This window comes from Muntiacus reevesi, chromosome 3 (genome assembly GCF_963930625.1).
Source record: "Muntiacus reevesi chromosome 3, mMunRee1.1, whole genome shotgun sequence".
NCBI classification, from domain to species: domain Eukaryota; kingdom Metazoa; phylum Chordata; class Mammalia; order Artiodactyla; family Cervidae; genus Muntiacus; species Muntiacus reevesi.
Genome location: NC_089251.1, coordinates 190,802,700 through 190,824,292, shown reverse-complemented (window position 1 = coordinate 190,824,292; position 21,593 = coordinate 190,802,700). Strand labels below are relative to the sequence as shown.

At 36.7% G+C, this 21,593-nt stretch overlaps 1 protein-coding gene across 1 annotated transcript in view; it reads left to right on the top strand.

Annotated features, from left to right (window-relative positions):
- The window catches only part of LAMA2 (laminin subunit alpha 2), a 673,037-nt gene that overhangs the window by 181,918 nt on the left and 469,526 nt on the right, over positions 1-21,593 (top strand). The window lies entirely within an intron of this gene.

The following is a 21,593-nucleotide window of genomic DNA, read 5'->3' as shown; positions in this document are numbered from 1 at the left end:
ATGAATCATCTTCCAAATGCACAGTAAATGCTTAATTTATAGCAATCTGCCCTCATAGTGTTGACTGTTTCTGTGATAAAATCTTGTATTCGAGGGATGGAATATGTCATCTTCTCAGTAATAATACATAAATACAGTTTCCATGATTGCTTCGTCATCATCACCACTGCCACTTTCCTCAGTTAATTCATTTCAGATGATAAGCTTGAATGATTTATTTAATGATTCTGGAAGTATAGCACTGTTTATAAAATAAATTAGGAAATGGAGTAAGACATTAAAAAGGTATTTTCCACTGCTTTTAGAATATACTCAGGAAACTTGGTACACATTACATAGTAACACTGCCAGTTGCAGCCCTGCCAGCCACTCTTGTACTTTCTGTCTTGATAAATTTAACTATTCATACAATTGGAATTATACAGTATTTGTCTTTTGGGCTAGTTTATTTCCTGGCAACCACTGTTCTACTTTCTGTTTCAATGAATGTGACTATTCTAAGTACATCTTATAAGTGGAAATATACAATATTTGCCTTTTGAACTGGTTTATTTCCTATAGCATAATGTCTTCGAGGGCCATCCATGTCAGAATGTTGTAGCATGTCAGAATTTTCATTCTTTTAAGGCTGGAACAGGTCCATTGTATGTATAGACCACAATTTGCTTGTCTGTCCATCCATCCGTTCAGGAAGACTTTGGTTGCTTCCTTCTTTGGGCTATTGCTAATAAGGCTGATATAACATATGTACAAAAATCTTTTTGAATCCATGCATTTGTTTCTTTTTTGAGTGTATACCCAGAAGTGGAATTACTAGATCTTGTGCTAATTCTGTTTTTAACTTTTTGAGGAGCCATCCTAGTTTTCCATAGCAGCTACACCAATTTATATTCCCAACAGTGCATGAAGTTTCTCATTTTGCATACCCTTGCCAACCCTTGTTATTTTCTGCATTTTTCTTGAGAGTTGCCATCCCAATGCTGTGAAGTGATAATGGTTCAGATTTTCTTTCACAGTTTTTAATCTTTCTTGTGATAATTCAGAGAGAGAGACAACTTTTAGACCATATGCTGTTGGAAAGAATAGCTGTAAAGAGTGCCCATGTGAAATTTGAGACTCTTGAAAAATGACAGATAAAAGAATTACATGAAAGGAGTTAATTCTGGACAATTTTGTTCATCTTGCTAAAATGTGTCATCAATAAGAGGCCTATGATAAATCTGAGTCAGTTAGGAAATAAACTGTTTTGCTTATAATTTATTTGTATAAATTATGTTTTTTTATAATATAAATAATGTTATAATATAATATATAGAGTACCTGTGTTTAGAAATGCAGCAGAGGCATTTTTATCTAGGGAGTTACTAGTGGTGCGTTTTACAAACTTGTTTTGTCCAAGACATGGGGCAAAATGCTTTACATGGGTCATCTTCAACTTTATAAGACACTGCTACAGATGAGAGATTTAGTAGCTTGATCAGAAGTTCACAATTGGCAAGAATAGAGCCAGAGTCCAAGCCCAGTTTTCTCTGCTTTCAGACCTGCCCTCTTTACTCCCAATAGACATTCATGTAACTTAATTCCTTACCTGAATCTTAGAGTAATTAAGAGCATAGAACTTCTCTGTATATCATATACATTTGCATGTCAAATGGCATGTATATGGCAGTTATCGCATTATTTAATGCTACTCATTGCTCAATTTAAATATGTTTCATTTACAGAATCATGCAGAATTCATGGACCTCTATATGTTCTTCGGGCAGTTAAAACTGTAGTAGACTAAATGCTGTGCTAGAAGATTTTAAAAAGGTTATCATTGATTCAGTTTGGTTAAAATGACTTCCAGAAGTTTACATCCCCATTTCTTCATTTTTAGTGTTATTCATTGATTTTCCTAAGGAAGGCCTTTTAAACTTCTCTCCTGTAATCACAGTGAAAGCCTGCCTGAATATTTGCATATCAGCATAGCTTTCCAAGTTCTTGTTGCTTACTTATACCAGGGCTTCCCTGGTGGCTCAGAAAGTAAAATAATCTGCCTGCAATGCCTGGAGACCTGGGTTCAATCCCTAGGGTGGGAAGATCTCCTGGAGGAGGGCATGGCAACCCATTCCAGTATTCTTGCCTGGAAATCCCTGCGGACAGAGGTGGACTTCAGTCCATGGGGTCGCAAAGAGTTGGACACGACTAAGCGACTAAGCACATAGCACATTAAATACATTAAATAGAATTCCATACTCTGAATTTATAGAAGTATCTGAAGGTACATAAGGTACATAAAGTAAGTATAATTTTTTAAACAGAAAAAATGATGTGCTTTATTGTATCATTGTTAAATATAGAAAGTGAAGGTTAATGTGCTAAAACAACTTGCTAGGAAACAATGATCTATTATAAACTTTTTTTAACCTGTATATAAAAGAGCTGGGGTTTTTAAAAGTCATGCATACCAATCAAAATATTTCCAGAAACATGGTGATACCTTTGACATATCCCAACAATCTGTGGAAAATGCTTAAAGAGACAGTGCTTAATACCAGACCATCTTACCTGCCTCCTGTGACACCTGTGTGCAGGTCAAGAAGCAACACTTAGAACCAGACATGGAACAATGGACCGGTTCCAAATTGGGAAAGGAGTACTTCAAGGTTGCATATTGTCACTTTGATTATTTACTTATATGCAGTGTACATCATGAGAAACGCTGGGCTGGATGAAGCACAAGCTGGAATCAAGATTGCCTGGAGAAATATCAGTAACTTCAGATATGCAGATAACACCACCCTTATGGCAGAAAATGAAGACAAACCTCTTGATTAAATTGAAAGAGGAGAGTGAAAAAGCTGACTTAGAACTCAAATTCAAAAAATGAAGATCATGGCATCTGTTTCCCATCACTTCATGGCAAATAGATGGGGAAACAATGGAAAGAGTGACAGACTATTTTCTTGGGCTCCAAAATCACTGCAGGTGATGGCTGCACCCATGAAATTAAAAGATGCTTGCTCCTTGGTAGAAAAGCTATGACAAACATAGAGAGCATATTAAAAAGCAAAGACATTACTTTGCCAACAGAGGTCCATGTAGTCAAAGCTATGGTTATTGCAGTGGTCATGTATGGATGTGAGAGTTGGACCATAAAGAAGATTGGGTGCTGAAGAATTGATGCTTTTGAACTGTGGTGTTTGAGAAGACTCTTGAGAGTTCCTTGGACTGCAAGGAGATCCAACCAGTCTATCCTAAAGGAAATCACTCCTGAATATTAATTGGAAGGACTGATGCTGAAGTTCCCATACTTTGGCCACCTGATGCGAAGAGCTGACTCATTGGAAAAGACCCTCATGCTGGAAAAGATTGAGGGCAGAAGGAGAAGGGAGCAACAGAGGATGAGATGGTTGGATGGTATTACGGATTCAATGGCCATGAGTTTGAGCAAGCCCAGGGAGTTGATGAAGGGCAGGAAGCCTGGTGTGCTGCAGCCCATGGGATTGCAAAGAATTGGATATGACTGAGTGAACAACAACAACAACATTTACAAAATAATATTTTATACTTGAAATAAAATGTATACTGAATGATTGGGTTAAAAGTCATAATTGCATATGATACTATTTAAATATAGAAATATTTAAGAGTTTTTGGTAATTCTTTTGCAAATTTTCATTACTCTAGGATCTGTGAATATTGGTGACTGACAATAATAGTTGTCTAGTAAATAGCTGATGAGTGAACTGATACTTTGCTGAATCCTTCTGTTTCTCTGATAACTCAGTTGCTAAAGAATCTGCCTGCAATGCAGGAGACCCCAGTTCAATTCCTGGGTTGAGAAGCTCTGCTGGAGAAGGGATAGGCTATCCACTCCAGTATTCTTGGGCTTCCCTCGTGGCTCAGCTGGTAAAAAATCCACCTGCAACGCAGGAGACCTAGGTTCGATTTCTTGGTTGGGAAAATCCCCTGGAGAAGAGAAAGGCTAGCCACTCCAGTATTCTGGCCTGGAAAATCCCATGAACTATACATACACAGTCCATGGGTCACAAAGAGCTGGACACGACTGAGCGACTTTCACTTTCTGTCTCTGAGCTTTCTTCTTTGTGTTGCTATGTCATTATCTTCTATCACTCCTTTATAATAAGGTTATATAAATTATTCCTTGCTCGGGAATAACATAAATTGCTAATCCAGCTTCTTAGACATACACTGGTTTTCAATAGTCTCTTAAACGCCCAATAAAGTTAGGATATCACGTGTGACTTCTGTAGTGGGTACCTACTTTCAAGTTTCCAAAAGAAGTTCAATTTCAACAAGAAATAGTTAAACATCCTTATCTATTGATTATATAATGTCAGAATTCTGTTTTGGGAACACAAAGTAGATGATATTTTAAATTTTAAAAAATAGGACTCATACAATCCTTTCTAATTGAGTCTGTTTTTAGTTTCCTAGGAATAGCTTTTTTTAATTCCTTATCTGAATACTGACTGTATTGACTATCTTTAATTCTTTTGATTTTCATTAAAACTCTGCACTCTGGATTAATTTGTAAACTATATGACAACATAAAAGTATACTTCATCAAACACCTTTTTCTTTATCTCTTCAAAATCATTTCATTTTACTATTTCCAGTATGGTTTAAATGAGCAATTTAAAATTTTATTCTTGAAGCATTTTCTTTTTTCCACCGCTACTTTCCTGTTGATTGTTTCTCTCTTTTACATATCAGGATTTTTTACCTAGATTTCATAGCAAGCTTGGCTATACTTACAGATTCTTTTTGTCATGAACTAACTTCTTGATATATATATTCTACTTTATTAATAAGAAAAGTTAATAGCAATAACATTCAGTTTTATTTTCTTTCATTTCTCTTCTACACACATGTACATACACATATACCAACCCATGTGCACACACAAGTACATATACATTGTAAATTGGTAGCCTGCTGTAGGCAATTTTATCTTCTTTTCAAGTATTTTTTTTTTTTCAACTGGATATTATGAGCATCTTCCTCAATTATATATTCTTGGAAATCTGGTAATTTAAAAATTAAATAGCAAATATATAATCTCATAGACTACCTTTTTCCAGACTTCCTGGAAGCTGTGGACTCAGTGACATACAGGGGTAATATTAGTGTGACAGAAGCCCTAGCCAGATCACAGGAAAACCATAGATATGATACCTTCAGTATCATGGGAGCAAAGAATATGAGCTTTCAAAACAGGTAATAAATCTCAATAGTAAATAGTTGTAAAGTGTTTTCTACCTTTGCATTATTTACAATCTCTTTTCTTCATTTTTTATTTCTTATAATGGTAAAACAAAAAATTGAAAATGTTAGTCACTCAGTTATGTCTGACTCTGTGATCGCATGGACTGTAGCCTGCCAGGTTCCTCTGTCCAGGTAAGAATAACTGGAGTGGGTAGCCAGTTCCTTCTCTAGGGAATCTTCCTGAACCGAGCATCCAACCTGGGTCTCCTGCTTTGCAGGCAGATTCTTTACCATCTGAGCCACCAGGGAAGCCCCTGAATACATACATATTCTATGTATTGGCTAGGAGATGGGTGAAAGTATGGCTACCTAATATTTAATGAGTATGTACTATGGGCTGGACACTGCTGTAAAATTTTATGTGTATTGAACTTTGTGATTTTCACAATTTTGTGATGGAAATGTGCTATTATTTCCATTGTCCATATGAAAAAAATGTGGCACAAGAAGGATGTGAAATTTTCCAGGTGGCAGTAACCCCTTTAACACTGCTCTTTCTTGGCCTCTCAACCAGCAGCTCCACTTGAATCTCTAGTGGAGCACCACATATTTTACAGTTCAAAACAGAGATCTTGATAATTTACTTTCTCCAAACAGATACCTTCTCAGGAATAACACCCATTTTAATCCTGTTTTTCAGGCAAATAAATAAATACAAACAAAAACAGTTGGAATTATTTTTGATTATCCCTTTTCCTTCATCCCCCTTATCCATGTTCTGGAAACTCAATCAGTATTATTCACAATAATCAATATATGGAAAATATTGCAAAATATATCCTGAATTTGGCCACTTCTTATCTGTACCACTATCACCCTAACCTAAGCCACCATGATCTCTCGCTTGGACTGCTAGACCAGTCCCCTGACAAGTCTGCCTGCTTTCTCATTCCCTATTTATAACCTCCTCACCAAGCGACAGTCACAGTAATCTTTTAAAGATATATGTTGGATGTTATCGTCTCGTTGCTCAAAATTCTACAATGATTTTCTGACATACAGAAAACATAATTTACACTTCTTTCCATATCCTGTAGAACCTGCAAGACCAGGCTCTTGTGTACTTCTCCAACATCACAGCTGACAAGAATCTGTTGCTGCTATTTTAGTCTAGCCGCATTGGCCTTCTTGAGATGAATCAAGTTCATTTCTGCATCAGCCTCTTTATATGTGCTATTTCCTTTGCCTTATATGCTCTTTCCCCAGATCTTGACATGGCTTCATCTGTCATGTCCCTGATTTCTACTCAATTCAAACTTCTTCTCTGATCATCATCTATTATAGAAATCCCTACCTAAAATTGCATTGTTGATTCACTTATCTTGTCTGTTTCAGTGGAGTCCTGGCAGATGTTGAACAGTTGATTCTCTGGGAGTACAAAAGAGCCTTGATTTGTAGTGTTGGCCAATGTTCGTGATGTAAATATTCACATTGGTACTGATTTCAAGCTACTAACATGATTTCACTAAACAAGGAATTAGGAAGAGATAAACACAAATGTCTTCTTAAAAAATTGAAATATATCTCACAGACAACATTGTGTAAATCTGATATGTACATGTTAATTTTATACATGTATATATAATGATATGAGTGCCATTATGGCAATAATTAATATCTCTATCATGCTATATGACTATCATTTATTTTGAGTGGTTGTAATAATTCTAGTTCTTTGTAAGTTTGTTGATTTTAATGCTATATTGTCTGCATTCACCTTACTGTACATTAGATCTGTGGGACTTAGTTTGCCACACAATGGAAGTTTGAACCTTAGACCACATCTGTCCTATTCCCTTCCGCCCCACCCCGTAGTAACCACCATTTTACTTTCTGTTTTTACTAGTTTGGCTCTTTTAGATTCTATATATGAGTGATATCACATACTACTTGTCTTTCTCTGTATGGCTTTTCTAACTTAGCATAATTTATGTACTCAAGGTCATCCATGTTGTTGCAGATGGCAGGACGTCCTTCCTTCTTACGGAGAAATAATAGTCCATTGTGTGTATGTGTGTGTGTGTATATATATATATATAAAATCTCTTCTTTATGTATTTATCCATCAGTGGGCACTCAGGATGTTTACACGTATTGATTATAGTGAATAATTCTGCAGTAAAGACAGGAGGGCATATATCTCTTCGTTACTCTGTTTTCAGTTTCTTTGGGTATTAACTCAGACATGGAATTGCTAGATCACATGCTAGATGTGTTTTTAATTTTTGAGGAATCTCCATGTTGTTTATCCAATTTATGTTTCCACCAACAGAGTTTCCACCAAAAGAGTTCCCTTTTCTCCACATCCTTACCAAAATTGGCTTTTGAAAGTCAGTGCAGGCTGGCTCCAGCAGACTACTGGTGTGTTGTCTGTTTTTCTGAGCCACCAGAGAATCCCCATGTAATCCCCATGAGAGAACAATGTTGCTATCCTCATTGCTGTATTTCAACTCTTAGGTTAAGGGCTGGCATAACAAATAATGTTTGTGTTAATGCTATTTGTAGAATAAATGAACCATGAACTAATTTATATATCATTATGTGAGCCTTTAAAATATGTATGGAAGTACAGAATTTTAGAATCCATACTAGAAATCTTGGAACAAAAAGGTAAGAGTAACACTAGTGCAAGTGAATTTGACTGTAGGTATAACTGTCTTTCCCATCTTTCTTAATCAAGTCATCCCAGTTCCCATTTGAATATATTTTAAGCCCCTCTAAGTAGATTACTGAGAATGTGGACATCGAAATGTATTCTGTTTATATTTAAATAATTTCATTTATGTTTAGTCTGCAAAAATTTACCTGAAGTTATTCCAGTATGTTGTGTTCTTTAAGCACTTGATGTATTTTTTAGGTGTTGTCCATGTCGATAATATATACAATTCAAATCATGACCTTCTTTTGGTTTGTACTAATATTTTAAAGTGACCTAGACACCCAAAGGACTAGATTAAAAACTGTTAGTAGTCATGTAGCTATTCTTCATTTCTTTCACTTCTTGATACTTGATAGTGTGCTGTGCTGAAAAGGCAAAAAATGGAAAAAGGGTCTCCTTCACCCACAATATGGTAAAATCTGCTTTCAATAAGTAACTGTCTTTACTACCTACTGTTCATGGTCACTATTTGTGATGCCATATTTATACTCACTGCAGATATGCAGCCTGGAAAAGAAAAAGCTCCTCAGTCTTCATACCTCTTATAATGCTTTGCTAATAGCGGCAGTTAATTTGCAATAATCCACAGTAGAGTGTGATAGTTGCTCAGTGGTGTCTGACTCTGCGACCCCATGGACTGTGGCCTGCCAGTCTCCTCTGTCCATGGAATTCTCCAGGAAGGAATACTGGAGTGGGTTGCCATTTCCTTCTCCAAATCCACAGTATGTTTAGGTTTAATGGAATCTGGGCTTAGTAATGAAGCACTTCATTAAAATGTTGTTTATATGTTTCTATTCAAAGTGTTTCTATTCCATATATGCTTATGGTAGAATTGTATGGATGTTCTGCTGTCATCCATTCTCTGCTGTTTAGACAGATTCAGTTTATAGTGTCGGATTTTACTCTTGATGATTTTGCAGCTTTATCATTTGACATTGAATAATTGTAGTCAGTCAAACTATGTAAGAAGCCATATGGATTCTGTTTTATGCCTTGGGTATCATAAATGAGATAGAGTTTGATTCCATACTGATGAAATACTACTTCTCTTTCTCCAAGATATATTGTTCTTTACAATTTGTTTCTAGACATTGTGATTAAATGTTCTATTGGATAGCAATTTCAGTATCAGAGTACAATGACATTTTGTCGTGCTTTAAATGGAAATGTGTGTAGTCTTTTTCTAGTGAAGGCTTTTATATAAATTAATCATGTTCAGGGCTGATAGAATGTTCACAGCAGGACGTGTAGTATTACAGAAAATGTCCAAAGCCATTTGCTCTTTTTCAGGACAACTACAACCATGACTTTTTGTGACATTCATAATCTGCTTAATTGGATGAATTTCAGTGTCAGAAAATTGTTCTATGTCACTTTTTAAACTTTTTTCCCTCCCTCCTGTGCTGAGTCCTAATCTGATTAGGCTTGATTTTCCTCTAGGGGGTGAGAGTTTAACAGGAAGCAAAAACTTTTTACTTTGGTGCAGCCAATTAATTACTCCTGCATGGGGAAGTTTGGAAAAATCAATGAGCAGTCAGAGTTGCTGACAGGGTAAAACACACGTTTGTGAAGGCAGCACAGAGAAGGCAGTGGGATTCCCCAAGTGTTAACTGGGCCCATGGATCCTTTCGGAGCTTTGGAAATCCAGCTCAGCACTTCATAAATCATTTCTGCCTTGACATCACCAAAGTTCTATGATGATTTGGTGCATATCTAATTCATAAAAAATCAAGAGCTATCTAGGCAGGATTAAAAGAGCAAAGAACTTGCAGGGTGGGTTTTGTAAGAACTTTGTGTCCTCCTGGAATGGTACCCTTTCATACATATTTGTCATAACTGTTGGCCTTCAGTCTTTAGAAAATGTCCATACAGTTAAATGAGTGGCATCTTCTATCTTTATTTTAAAATCTTAGGCAAAAGGATACCAGGCTCTGCAGATCTCTCATTTTTCATTTCATTTACACTCTTCATACTTCACTGGCAAGTAAAGTCACCTGTTTAAAATATGGGGTAAAGGCCGCTTAACAAACTCAACAGAATTCTTTTTTTTTGCAGATTTTCATTTCAGAGGGAAAATATGTGAGATAGACATATATAAAATTTTTATCTTGGTAGCAGTTCCCAAGGAAATTGGGAATGATGAAGGATATATCATCTGTACTTATTAATATTGAATGGTGCTAGATACATTCACTCTTGAGGTACTTGTAGAAATCACTCTTGAGCTTCCTTAAATTATTTCAGAGGTGGCATTCCATTTTTGATCATCTGTTCTGTTGAATTTTAAAAATAATTGATAATCTATTATGTGTAAGGCATTAAAGATATCTGTAGACTATTCTAAGGTTTCTACTGTTAGCAGCCTGTGTCTTAGTTTTGATTAAACTTGTCTTAGTTTAAAACAAGGGCAAAATTAATTTTTTACAAAGCAAAATTAAATTGTTATCAAAGATGTTCAGTTGTTTGAAATGTAAAATGGGACATGAGAATGTGGCTAGGTTAGAAATTGATAAATGGGAAATATCTGTGTGAAGGAGTTACTTGAAATAGTCATTGACATGGAACGTATTATTGTACAAAGGCAAAATTTGACAAAACCAGATCTCTAAAATTCATCCATAATTTACTAGTCATGTGAAATGGAACAAGTTACCTAGTGTACTGGTTTTCCATTGCTATCATAACAGATTGCCACAGATTTAGTGGCTTAACACAAATTTATTATCTTACATTATAATAGGTTAGAAGTCTGAGAGCCTCACTGTCCTAAGGCCAGGTATGGGCAAAGTCATATTCCCTTTTGAAGGTTCTAGAAGGAAATTCATTTCCTTGATTTTTCCAACTTATGAAGATTGCCTGCATTCCTTGGCTTGTGTCCTCTTCCTTCAGCTTCAAAACCAGAAATGGGCTGGAGGATTATCATGTTCCATCACTCTGCCCACCTCTTTCACTTCCATCATTTATTTTTAAGGATGCTTGTGATTATTTTGGACTCACTCATACAACTCAGAATTATCATTACATCTCAAGGTCTTTAACTAGATCATATCTACAAAAGTCCCTTTGATGTATAAGATAACGCATACAAAGGTTCCAAGAATTAAGATATAGACATTGTTGAGGGGTCACAGGAGAAATATTAATAACCTCAGATACGCAGATGACACCACCCTTATGTCAGAAAGTGAAGATGAACTAAAAAGCCTCTTGATGAAAGTGAAAGATGAGAGTGAAAAAGTTGGCTTAAAGCTTAACATTCAGAAAACTACGATCATGGCATCTGTTCCCATCACTTCATGGGAAATAGATGGGGAAACAGTGGAAACAGGGTCAGACTTTATTTTTTGGGGCTCCAAAATCACTGCAGATGGTGATTGCAGCCATGAATTTAAAAGATGCTTACTCCTTGAAAGGAAAGTTATAACCAACCTAAATAGCATATTAAAAAGCAGAGACATTACTTTGCCAACAAAGGTCCATCTGGTCAAGGCTATAGTTTTTCCAGTGGTCATGCATGGATGTGAGAGTTGGACTGTGAAGAAAGCTGAGGCGCCGAAGAATTGATGCTTTTGAACTGTGGTGTTGGAGAAGACTCTTGAGAGTCCCTTGGACTGCAAGGAGATCCAACCAGTCCATCCTAAAGGAGATCAGTCCTGGGTATTCATTGGAAGGACTGATGCTGAAGCTGAAACTCCAGTACTTTGGCCACTTCATGCGAACAGTTGACTCATTGGAAAAGACCCTGATGCTGGGAGGGATTGGGGTCAGGAGGAGAAGGGGACGACAGAGGATGAGATGGTTGGATGGCATCACCGACTCAATGGACATGAGTTTGGGTAAACTCTGGGAGTTGGTGATGGACAGGGAGGCCTGGTGTGCTGCGATTCATGGGGTTGCAGAGTCAGACACGACTGAGCAACTGAACTGAACTGAACTGACGGGTCATTATTCTTTGTACCGCACAAATTAGCGTTAACTCTCTCATTTCAGTTTCTAGACAAACTTCTGCAGGCCGAAGTGCTTGGCAAAAACTAGGTGCTAAATAAAATGCTACTTTCCCCAAGAAAAGATTGTTAGGATATAGAATACTGTGATACAACTTAATGAAATAAATTCAGATGAGAAGAACCACAGCAGGCACACCCCCCCACAGTGCTCTCTTCTGAATATTCATTTTATCTTCTCTCTCTTCTCTCCTATTCTTTACTTTCCAGTTTAAGAATAATGTCATCTTAGGAAAACATGTTTTTCTTTTTTTAAAAAAAAACCCTGAATTACAAATAAATATCATTTTCCAAAGATAAAGGGAATTTCAGATGGGGGAGAGCAGTATAGGCAAAGGCTACAGAGATTTCAAAGAAGATGAGGATGGAGAAACAAAACATGTATTTTCTGACCAGGTAACTCTTGAAAATAATTCAAGTAGGGTAGTGAGTGGTGCATGCACTGTAGAGGGTTAAATAGAGAAGAGGTGCTAAGGTGATAAAGTGTGGAAGTTACAGACTACTCTTAAGAAAGTCCCTAGAGAAAGGACAAGGAAGCTGGGCAGTATATAAGCATGAAAATAGCTGATGCTATTTCATTTGTAATAGCTAAAACTGAATAAGTGTTAAGTGACTCTGATCTGTTGAAAGAATTCATGAGCCAAGATCAGAAAGTTTCATCTGTCTTTGATTTGTTATTCTCTGCTGTTAACATTATATTTCCAACTCTTCTCATTACTACAAATCTTTGCTATTATTCCCCAAATGCTTTGAACTAGAGTGATTCATTCATGTCTGCAATGTCATAAATTGAAGAAGGCTAGGTTCTTCTTACCCTGGTAACTATAGAAGCACAAAAACAAAGGCAATGCTGGGTATTTCTCCAGGGTGAATAACTTTTAGAAGGGAGGCTTTAAACTGTCACATTTCTGATTGTCTGTGATTCACACCAATATTGTGCTCTGTGATGGCTTCATTGAAAGGACTGTCGTGTCCTAGAGGGGACTCAGCATACCTGCTCTTTTACCAGTGGCTGGTGTGAAAGCCATGCTGTGCCAATGGCCTGTTCACAGGAGGCAGGTCAATCTTTTGAAACCATGGATTGTTTCAGATGAGAGAGAAATATGTGAGGAGAGAATAGATGTCAAGGGCAGTGCTGAAGAGAAGGAAAATGCTTGTCTGAGTTCTACTTGCAGCTGACATTGTTAAAAATGATAGCAACTTAATGAAGCATAGAGCACTAAATGCATTAATAAGGTGAGGGAGGACCTTGCTCATTGCAATTTGGATTCTGTTTATTCGTGTTCCTAGTTTTTTAAGACAGGACTAAAATTTGGGGCCAGCAATGCCCTTTAGAGTTGATAATTAATTGGAAAGAATTAAGATACATTTCTTAAGCTCTGAATGCAATGTACTTGCAGTATGAATCAGAATTAATCATTTATCAAGACAGTAAGCACATTAAATATTTGCTTTTTAAGAGTGAGCACTGAATTGCCAATAGTGTAAAATCATTATGTAAGATAGTCATTTGTTTATTAAAATAAAATGTATTAGTAACCTTTTTAAAAGCTCTGATTATGATAATTTCCTAATACACAGAAGTATAGAGAAGAATACTCTAGACCCACATAACCAATGCCCACCTGTAAAAATTAACTCATGGCCCTTCCTGCTTCAATTCTACATTTAACAATACCCCATCCCACTCACCAGATTATTTGGAAGCAAATTCCATACATATTGCATCCTTTACATCCTATAGAATTATAGGAATTCAGTATATATTATAGAATTCAGTATATATCACTGAACTTTACAGCTCTTTTGTAAACAAAATCATTGTCATACCTAAAAATACTATTATTCTTCTTTAATACTAATAAATATTCATTCAGTATTAAAATACACCACATTTGCCTCCAAGCTTTAAACAGTTGGTTGAATCAGGATGTACCTGAAGTCACATACTGCATTTATTTGATGTATCTCTTAAGGTCTTTTAATCTATAACCTCATTATTTTTTTATTGTCTTGCAATTTATTTTTTGAAGAAGCCATACTGTTTGGGTAGTAAAGTTTCTCACATCCTGAATTTTGCTAATTGTACCCCTGTGGTGCTGTTTTCATGGTCCTTAGATACCTTATTTCCTGTAAACTGATAGTTAAATGTAGAGACTCGCTCTGATTAGGGTTCACATTTTTGGCAAATTACTTTATAGATGGTGCTGTATCCTTCCACTACATTGCGGAAAATATCCAGGTGTCTCTCTTTTGGGGACATTAGTGGCCATTTTGACCGTTAGTGGTCACCACAGATTCATCATTTCAAAAAATGTCCTCTTAGTAAACCAAAGCATCCTGTATATTGTAATTGAATTTTCTCCTGGTTGATTTGTTTCATTTAGTAATGTATTCCTGCATCCACTGCTCTTTCTTCTCAGGTTCTCTTGGCTATTCTTGCTTGTTAATTTTTTCAAATCAGCTTTGCAATAAACTTATCCAGTTCTAGGGACTAATAATGAAAATTATATTCATTTAGATTTGTATATTAACTTAGAGCTGAAAAGAACCTCATGTTATTTTTCAGAACGGGAGGTTGAGATTTTCTTTATTACATAATGAAGTGGAACAGTCCTTCAAATACTTTCCCATGGATAGTTAGGTATTGATTAAAACTCTTTTCAAAAAACAAATTCAGCAGATGAACATTTTATTTTCAGAAGCTTATCTTTAGTCATCCAGTTAGATCATTATTTCTTAGAAATTAGATAATGATAGAGTAATTCATTTTCAAATGTATAAACTTTATATGAGCTTAATGTGAGTATAAAAAAATCTGTTTTGATTGAGGACAGAGTGTTTCTGTTTCTCTGAAAGCAGAGGAGCCACTTACCCCGAGGTGAAATGGCATATTTGCTTACCTGCAGCTCATTAAATTCACACTCAGCAATTGTAGTGTACACCAAGGGGAGGGAATAAATGCCTTGTACATTATACCAAAGTGACAGGTACAAATCATTTCAGTCTGTGAAATTATTGTCGGTAAATTTGTGTGAAGGGACAGGCAGAAAGGGGGTTGTCCATATGGACTCCCCACCAGTCCTAGGTTTATTGAAATAAGTGTTAATTTGCAAGGGAGATAAAACTTATCCAAAAAGTAATAATTGAAGTCATTTGTAGGTTAATTGCTTTAAGTTTTAAATTTAAAGCATCACTTAAAAGCTTCTGTTGTTTAGTTCAGTTTATTCGTTCAGTCATGTCCAACTCTTTGCAACCCCATGGACTGCAGCATGCCAGGCCTCCCTGTCCATTACCAACTCCCGAAGCCTACTCAAACTCAGGTCCACTGAATTGGTGATGTCATCCAACCATCTCATCCTCTGTTATCCCCTTCTCCTTCTGCCTTCAATCTTTCCCAGCATCAGGGTCTTTTCAAATGAGTCAGTTTTTCACATCAGGTGGCTATAGTGTTGGACTTTCAGCTTCAGTATCAGTCCTTCCAATGAATATTCAGGACTGATTTCCTTTAGGATGGACTTGTTGGATCTCCTTGCAGTCTAAGGGACTCTCAAGATTCTTCTCCAACACCACAGTTCAAAAGCATCAATTCTTCGGTGCTCAACTTTCTTTAGAGTTTAGCTCTCACATCTATTGTTTAACCTTGATCCAATAGGTCCAGTAATAGTATTTTCAAAATCTGTCTAGAGATCTCTTCAGGTAATTTTTAAGGTTATAGTGAGCCACTTGTTTCCTGTGATTGCTTAGAAATTTTTGCTGGAAAGTAATTTGGTTAAGCTTCCCAGGTGGCACAATGGTAAAGAATGTGCCTGCCAATGCAAAATATATAGGAGGCAGGGGTTCAATCCCTGGGTTGGGAAGATCCCTTGGAGTAGGAAATACTAACTCACTCCAATTTTCTTGCCTTGAACATGCACGCGCACACACACACACACACACGAATTTGGTTAGGGCTTCCCCAGTTGCTCTTCCAATGCAGGAGACACAGGATCGATCCCTGGAGAAGGAAATGGCACCCCCTTACAGTATTCTTGCCTGAGAAACACCATGGACAGAGGAGTCTGGCAGGCTACAGTTCATGGGGTTGCAAAGAGTTGGACAGGACTTAGCGGCTAAACAACAGCAAAAGAATTTGGTTACATGTGTTTTGGTGGGGTGGGTCTTTGAGTGAAGCCTCTGTTAAACTCAGACTTTAGATGAATTTCCTGCATTCAGCCCCGCTTCTCACCCCTGCTCTGGTCAGACCTGCTTTTGTGAGTTTCTGCTGGTCTTGACCGAGGGAAACAGCCACTCTGAGTACTTTAGGCCGTGACCGCTGCTCTTCCTCTGCAGCTGACTCTCATGGACCTTCCAGAAAAAATAATGAACCCGCCTCATCTTCTTCGTTGTTATTTTTTTTAAATTTATTTATCCTTCTTTTAGGTCTCAGGTGAAAGATCAGCTAATTATATGAACTATCAACTCAAACACAGAGACATATGTGTGTTTCTATAAGGCTTTCCAGATTACTCTAGTGGGTACAAAGCTTGAAACTCTTGATTCCGAGGATCCTTTTTGGTTCTGATATTGTATAGTTCTCATTGCTTTCTGAATGCCAGCATACCTGTATAAATGAATGAGTATCTGACACATATACTGCTAGAACTAATAATACACAGAAGTGTCCAAAACATATTAGAGATGGCATCAAAGTCTGTGGAAATGTTTAAATTCATGACATTGGCAAGAGCAGGCATTAGAGTATTGCAAAGCCTCTTTCACAATTAAGCAGTTTTGTTATGTGGACAGCTATTTGCTATGGGCAGTTCACAGACAGATAGCAATAGAGGGATAAAGGCAGAGCTTATCAGTGGCAGAAGTTAGATGGCCATGTGTCTATCTCTTGACAAATTAGGAAACAGAAATGGAAGAGAGTAATTCAGGTTACGTTCTATGAGAAAGATGAAGTACCATCTTCCTCAGAGAGTGAAAGTGAAAGTGAAAAAGTCGCTTACTCACGTCCCGACTCTGTGCAATCCCCTGGCCTGCACAGTCAAGGGAATTCTCCAGGCCAGAATACTGGAGTGGGTAGCCCTTCCCTTCTCCAGGGGATCTTCCCAACCCAGGGATCAAACCCAGGTGTCCCTCATTGCAGGCGGATTCTTCACCAGGTTAGCCACACGGGAAGTCCTGTTTATAATTAATTAAACACACACACACACACACACACACACACACACACGGGAAGTCCTGTTTATAATTAAACACACACGAATGACATGAAGCTTGTTTTTCATGTTTAAAAAATGTGGCCGTTTCATTCATCAACACAGACCATTTTAAAGTTTCCCCTCTCTGCGGCTGGTGACAGAGGTTGCAAATAGTGCTGGTCATATGTGCCCAGTTGTTTGATTGCTTTTAGTCTCAGAGATGTGACCTAGTCTGCTGTCCCATGGACTGTAGCCAGCCAGACTCCTCTATCCATGGGTTTCTCTAGGCAAGAATACTGGAGTGGGTTGCCATTTCCTCCTCCAGGGAGTGGTTTTCATTTCCTCAGAGAGAGTGGTTTTCATTAGTAGTTTTATGGCTTCCATGGGGGTTCAGACTATAGGAAACGGAGGCCCTCCGTCCTTTGTACATCTTTGAGGAGTCTTCCTGTGGCCTGGCTCTTTTAACTGTGTTCCAGTGACACTCAGGAGTATCAGTAAAATCTCCAAAACGCAATACTATTTGGTAGCATTTTTCTAGATCCATGATTCTTCCCAGGACAAAGGAACTGGGATAAAGTAGGTTCCTGAGAGTCATAACAGAGGTTATTTTTAAAAAAATGCAGACCCAGCAATGTATGTGCTAGAAATTGATCTTGGAGATCAGACTTACCCAAATGGGTTATGAGTGAGCCAATGTATATTCTGCCCTAGGACAGTGTGTAGAGTGGTCAAAGTTTCCTAGGCTGTGCATTCCAGGCTGTGAGGTCTCCTTCAAAGATGTGAAAAATATGGGAAAACATCACCATATATGATGGTCATTGAAGGTTGCTTGTTATTTTGGGACTGAAGGATTCTTCAGAAAGATTATTCTCCATTTCCACCTTAAATGAGTTCAAATTCTTAAACACTCTAGGAACATCTAATTTAATGCTACATTAGTGACATAGGATTGTGATTACATGATATTTTATTTATTTATTACATGATATTTATTTATTACATGATATTTATTGTGCATTGTGATGCACAAATGGAATATGAAATAGAAAGTTCTTTATGTTACTGTAAAATGTCAAGCATTTGGCCTTATTTCAAAAGTTATTTGGAATTTTTTAGCCACCAATATGTAAAAAGTACCCTCCTACAACAAAAAATTAGAAATAGTGTATTGAGATCTATGATTCATAGAAGCCTAGCCGTCTTAGTATTTTTATGCTTATCATAAGCTATTTGCTTGCTTTGTTGCATCCCATACAGATTTTTTTTTTCCACCTGGAAATAAGATTTTATAACTAGTGATTTTGAAGGGTCTTTATGCTGAAAACACAAGACAGAATTAATTAAAGTAACATAGGTACACTAGAGAATTATTCTGTTGGAATCATTAAAAATTTGGCATACTTAGAAATTCAGTTAGAATTTTTACAATCTTTTTCTGACACCTTCAAAGAATACTTCTTCTATTCATTGTGTTTTTCAATAATGCTGTCTACCACATTTTAAAAAGTTTATTCAAAATACTACATGCCAACTAATTTAATTAATTTTGCATGAAATGTGAAAGAATCCATAGAAAATAAGTGAAAGAAGGATATTGTTTTGAAATGAGGTGACTTTAATATTCTTGAAGGCAATGACTGCTTTTCCATGTCACTTAATGCTGGCTGTTATATTGAATTATAGAAAGAGTCTGCACAGTTTCTAGTACAACTTCTTTTTCAGAGCCAACCAGAAGCTCTGAAGTCATAAATCCATGTTGTAGCTCCAAGACAATTTGGCCTTTTCCTATATTTGCTTGCTGAGTTGTTTCTAAACCAAGTTCTTTATCCATACATCAGTGTATCTTTATTTTTCTTATTTGTACCTGTGATCTGTAATTATGCTTTGATATTTCTCTTTTGGTTTTCCACTAAAAAAAAGTCTCTGTGCAGTTTTTCTTTCTGGATGGATATTTGCTAATTTAAAACATTTATAGAGATTCTTTTTTCCAAAGAGCACATAGTACTTTATTATCTTTTCCATGGTTCTTACTTTGAAAAAGATACCCTATGAAACAGAGGGTAAAAGAGTTTAAGACATTTTCTCAACTCATGGAGATATTAACTGAATGAACATGCAAGAAATGTATGTCTTAGTTCCTGCAAGTGACAAAATATGCTGATTGACTGGAATTCAAGTTCTAAGAACAGAAAGAATAGTATTAATCTAGTAAGAAGTAATATGGAAGCATGTACACTGGTTTTTATTATTCAGTTAAAACTATTAAATGTTAAATATACATTATTTCAAAAAGAATTTTACTAAAGATTATAGCACCTCTGCCCTTTAGGAGCTCACAATTTAGTTATTTATATTCTTTACCAATTTAAAGATTTTTGTCATGAATAATTTAGAATTACTAGAAACTAGGAGCAAAGTGTTTCAGATTTTCATAGAAACAACTTTCTGTGTTCTATCAGATTACTCAGGAGGGTTTGTCTTTTAGTGAATTCATTTTTAAAGAGGTTCCATGTGTATGTATTGAATACAGAGTGTCTAAGAGAGATAATCCCTAATGAATAGCACCTAAAAATGCAGAAATAGCAAATACTCTAGATTATGTTTGGTTGGCTTCTCTGCATCTTTTTTCTGCCCACATAACCTGTATTGGGAGTTTCCCGAGTGGTACAGTGGCAAAGAATCTGCCTGCAATGCAGGAGACAGGAGTTCCATACCTGGGTCTGAGTCGGGAAGATTCCCTGGATAAGAAAGTGACAACCTGCTTCAGTATTCTTGCCTGGGAAATCCCATGGACAGAGGAGCCTGACAGGTTACAGTCCATGGGGTTGCAAAGAGTCAGACATGACTGAGTGACTGAGCATGCATGCGGGCACATGATTGATAGAGTATGTTCCATCTTACTCCCACTCGTCCTTTCTTTGATGCTTATTTTAAAAAATATTTCCTTACTTTAAGAATAATTTTATTAAAAACTGAGACATTTATGTTAATGCAATTAGGATAGCAGGATAGTAGAAGAATTTAAAAGCTCTTTTTCTCTCCTTGACTCCTTATCCCCAAACCCCATAGGTCACATCTTAAATATGTCCATGTCTGCCCTTCCCCACAATGTCTAAGTGTATTTCAATAATTACAAATTCATACATATATATACATGTCTGTCTACACTTATCTGTATACCTTTGTAAAGAAAAATTCATAATATTTCCCATATGGAGTGATAACACATAAAATAGAATGGTCAAAGCCCAGACTAATCAGAGTAGGTGTCTTGGCTATTCCTTGCACTCCCTAGGTTACCCAGATGTTCTCCAGAAAGAGAAGGCATTTGGGAGGCTTGGACAGCAGTGATTTACCAAGTACAAAAGTATTTCAGTATTTTAACTACCAGTATTTACTTACCTGTGCCTAAGAGGCAAATGGTATCCCTACTTTTGCTCATTAAATGACTCATGATTTTCCGCTCAGTGCACACAGATAGAAATGCTCACGTTTCAGTAAGGATCTCAACAGACCAGCATCTGAGTCACCTCTTTCATCTTAAATACCAACTTTTCATATTTTTAAATTCAGTCCCTTAGAGTTTGTCATAGACCGTGTACATGAATTCCTGAAACCCTCTTGTCAAAACTGTGAAGCAGAGAAGGTATATTTTCAGAACACTACTTTCAAGCTCCCTCTAAACAGAACCATTAATCATCTTTTAACAGGTTTGTCCTCCAATTGTATCTTTTCAGTGACCCCAGTCACCCAGAATTTAGGGTTGGCAAACTCTCCGTGTCTCACTGAATGTACTAAAAAGACCATATACTATTGCTTCTTACTAGCATACTTTTAATGTATCTCATTATTGCAATTTATTATCAACTCATAGATGGTGGAACTATACCTTGAAGGAAAGTTGCTCAGCTGTGTCTGACTCTTTGTGATTCCATGGAATGTAACCTGCCGGGCTCCTCTGTCCATGGAATTCTCCAGGCAAGAATCCTGGAGTGGGTTGCCATTTCCTTCTCCAGGGGATCTTCCAAACCCAGGAAAGACATATACTATTGCTTTATTACTAGTGTACCTTTCATATATTTCATTATTGCAATATATTATTAACTCATAGATGGTGGGACTATATTAACTACCTTATATTTACCTTTCTACCCAGGACATCGCAAAAAATGTCAGTCTGTAATGTTTATGTATTGTTTTTTTTGGACTTTTGGATTGGATTGGTAAAGATGCATATATGGACCATTACAAAACATCTAGAATATTTATTTTGTATATGTTCAGATATTATGTAGATTTGAAAGCAGAGGATTGCCATATTCCCCTCAGTGATCGCTCTGTTGACTTATAGTAACCTGATGCCTTTATTTTCTTTTCTTTAACATATGTTTACCTCTTATACAGAAAGTACAGAAATGCTTCATTTACTATATTCCAGTTTCAAACAACTGCTGTGTGTACTAGAAT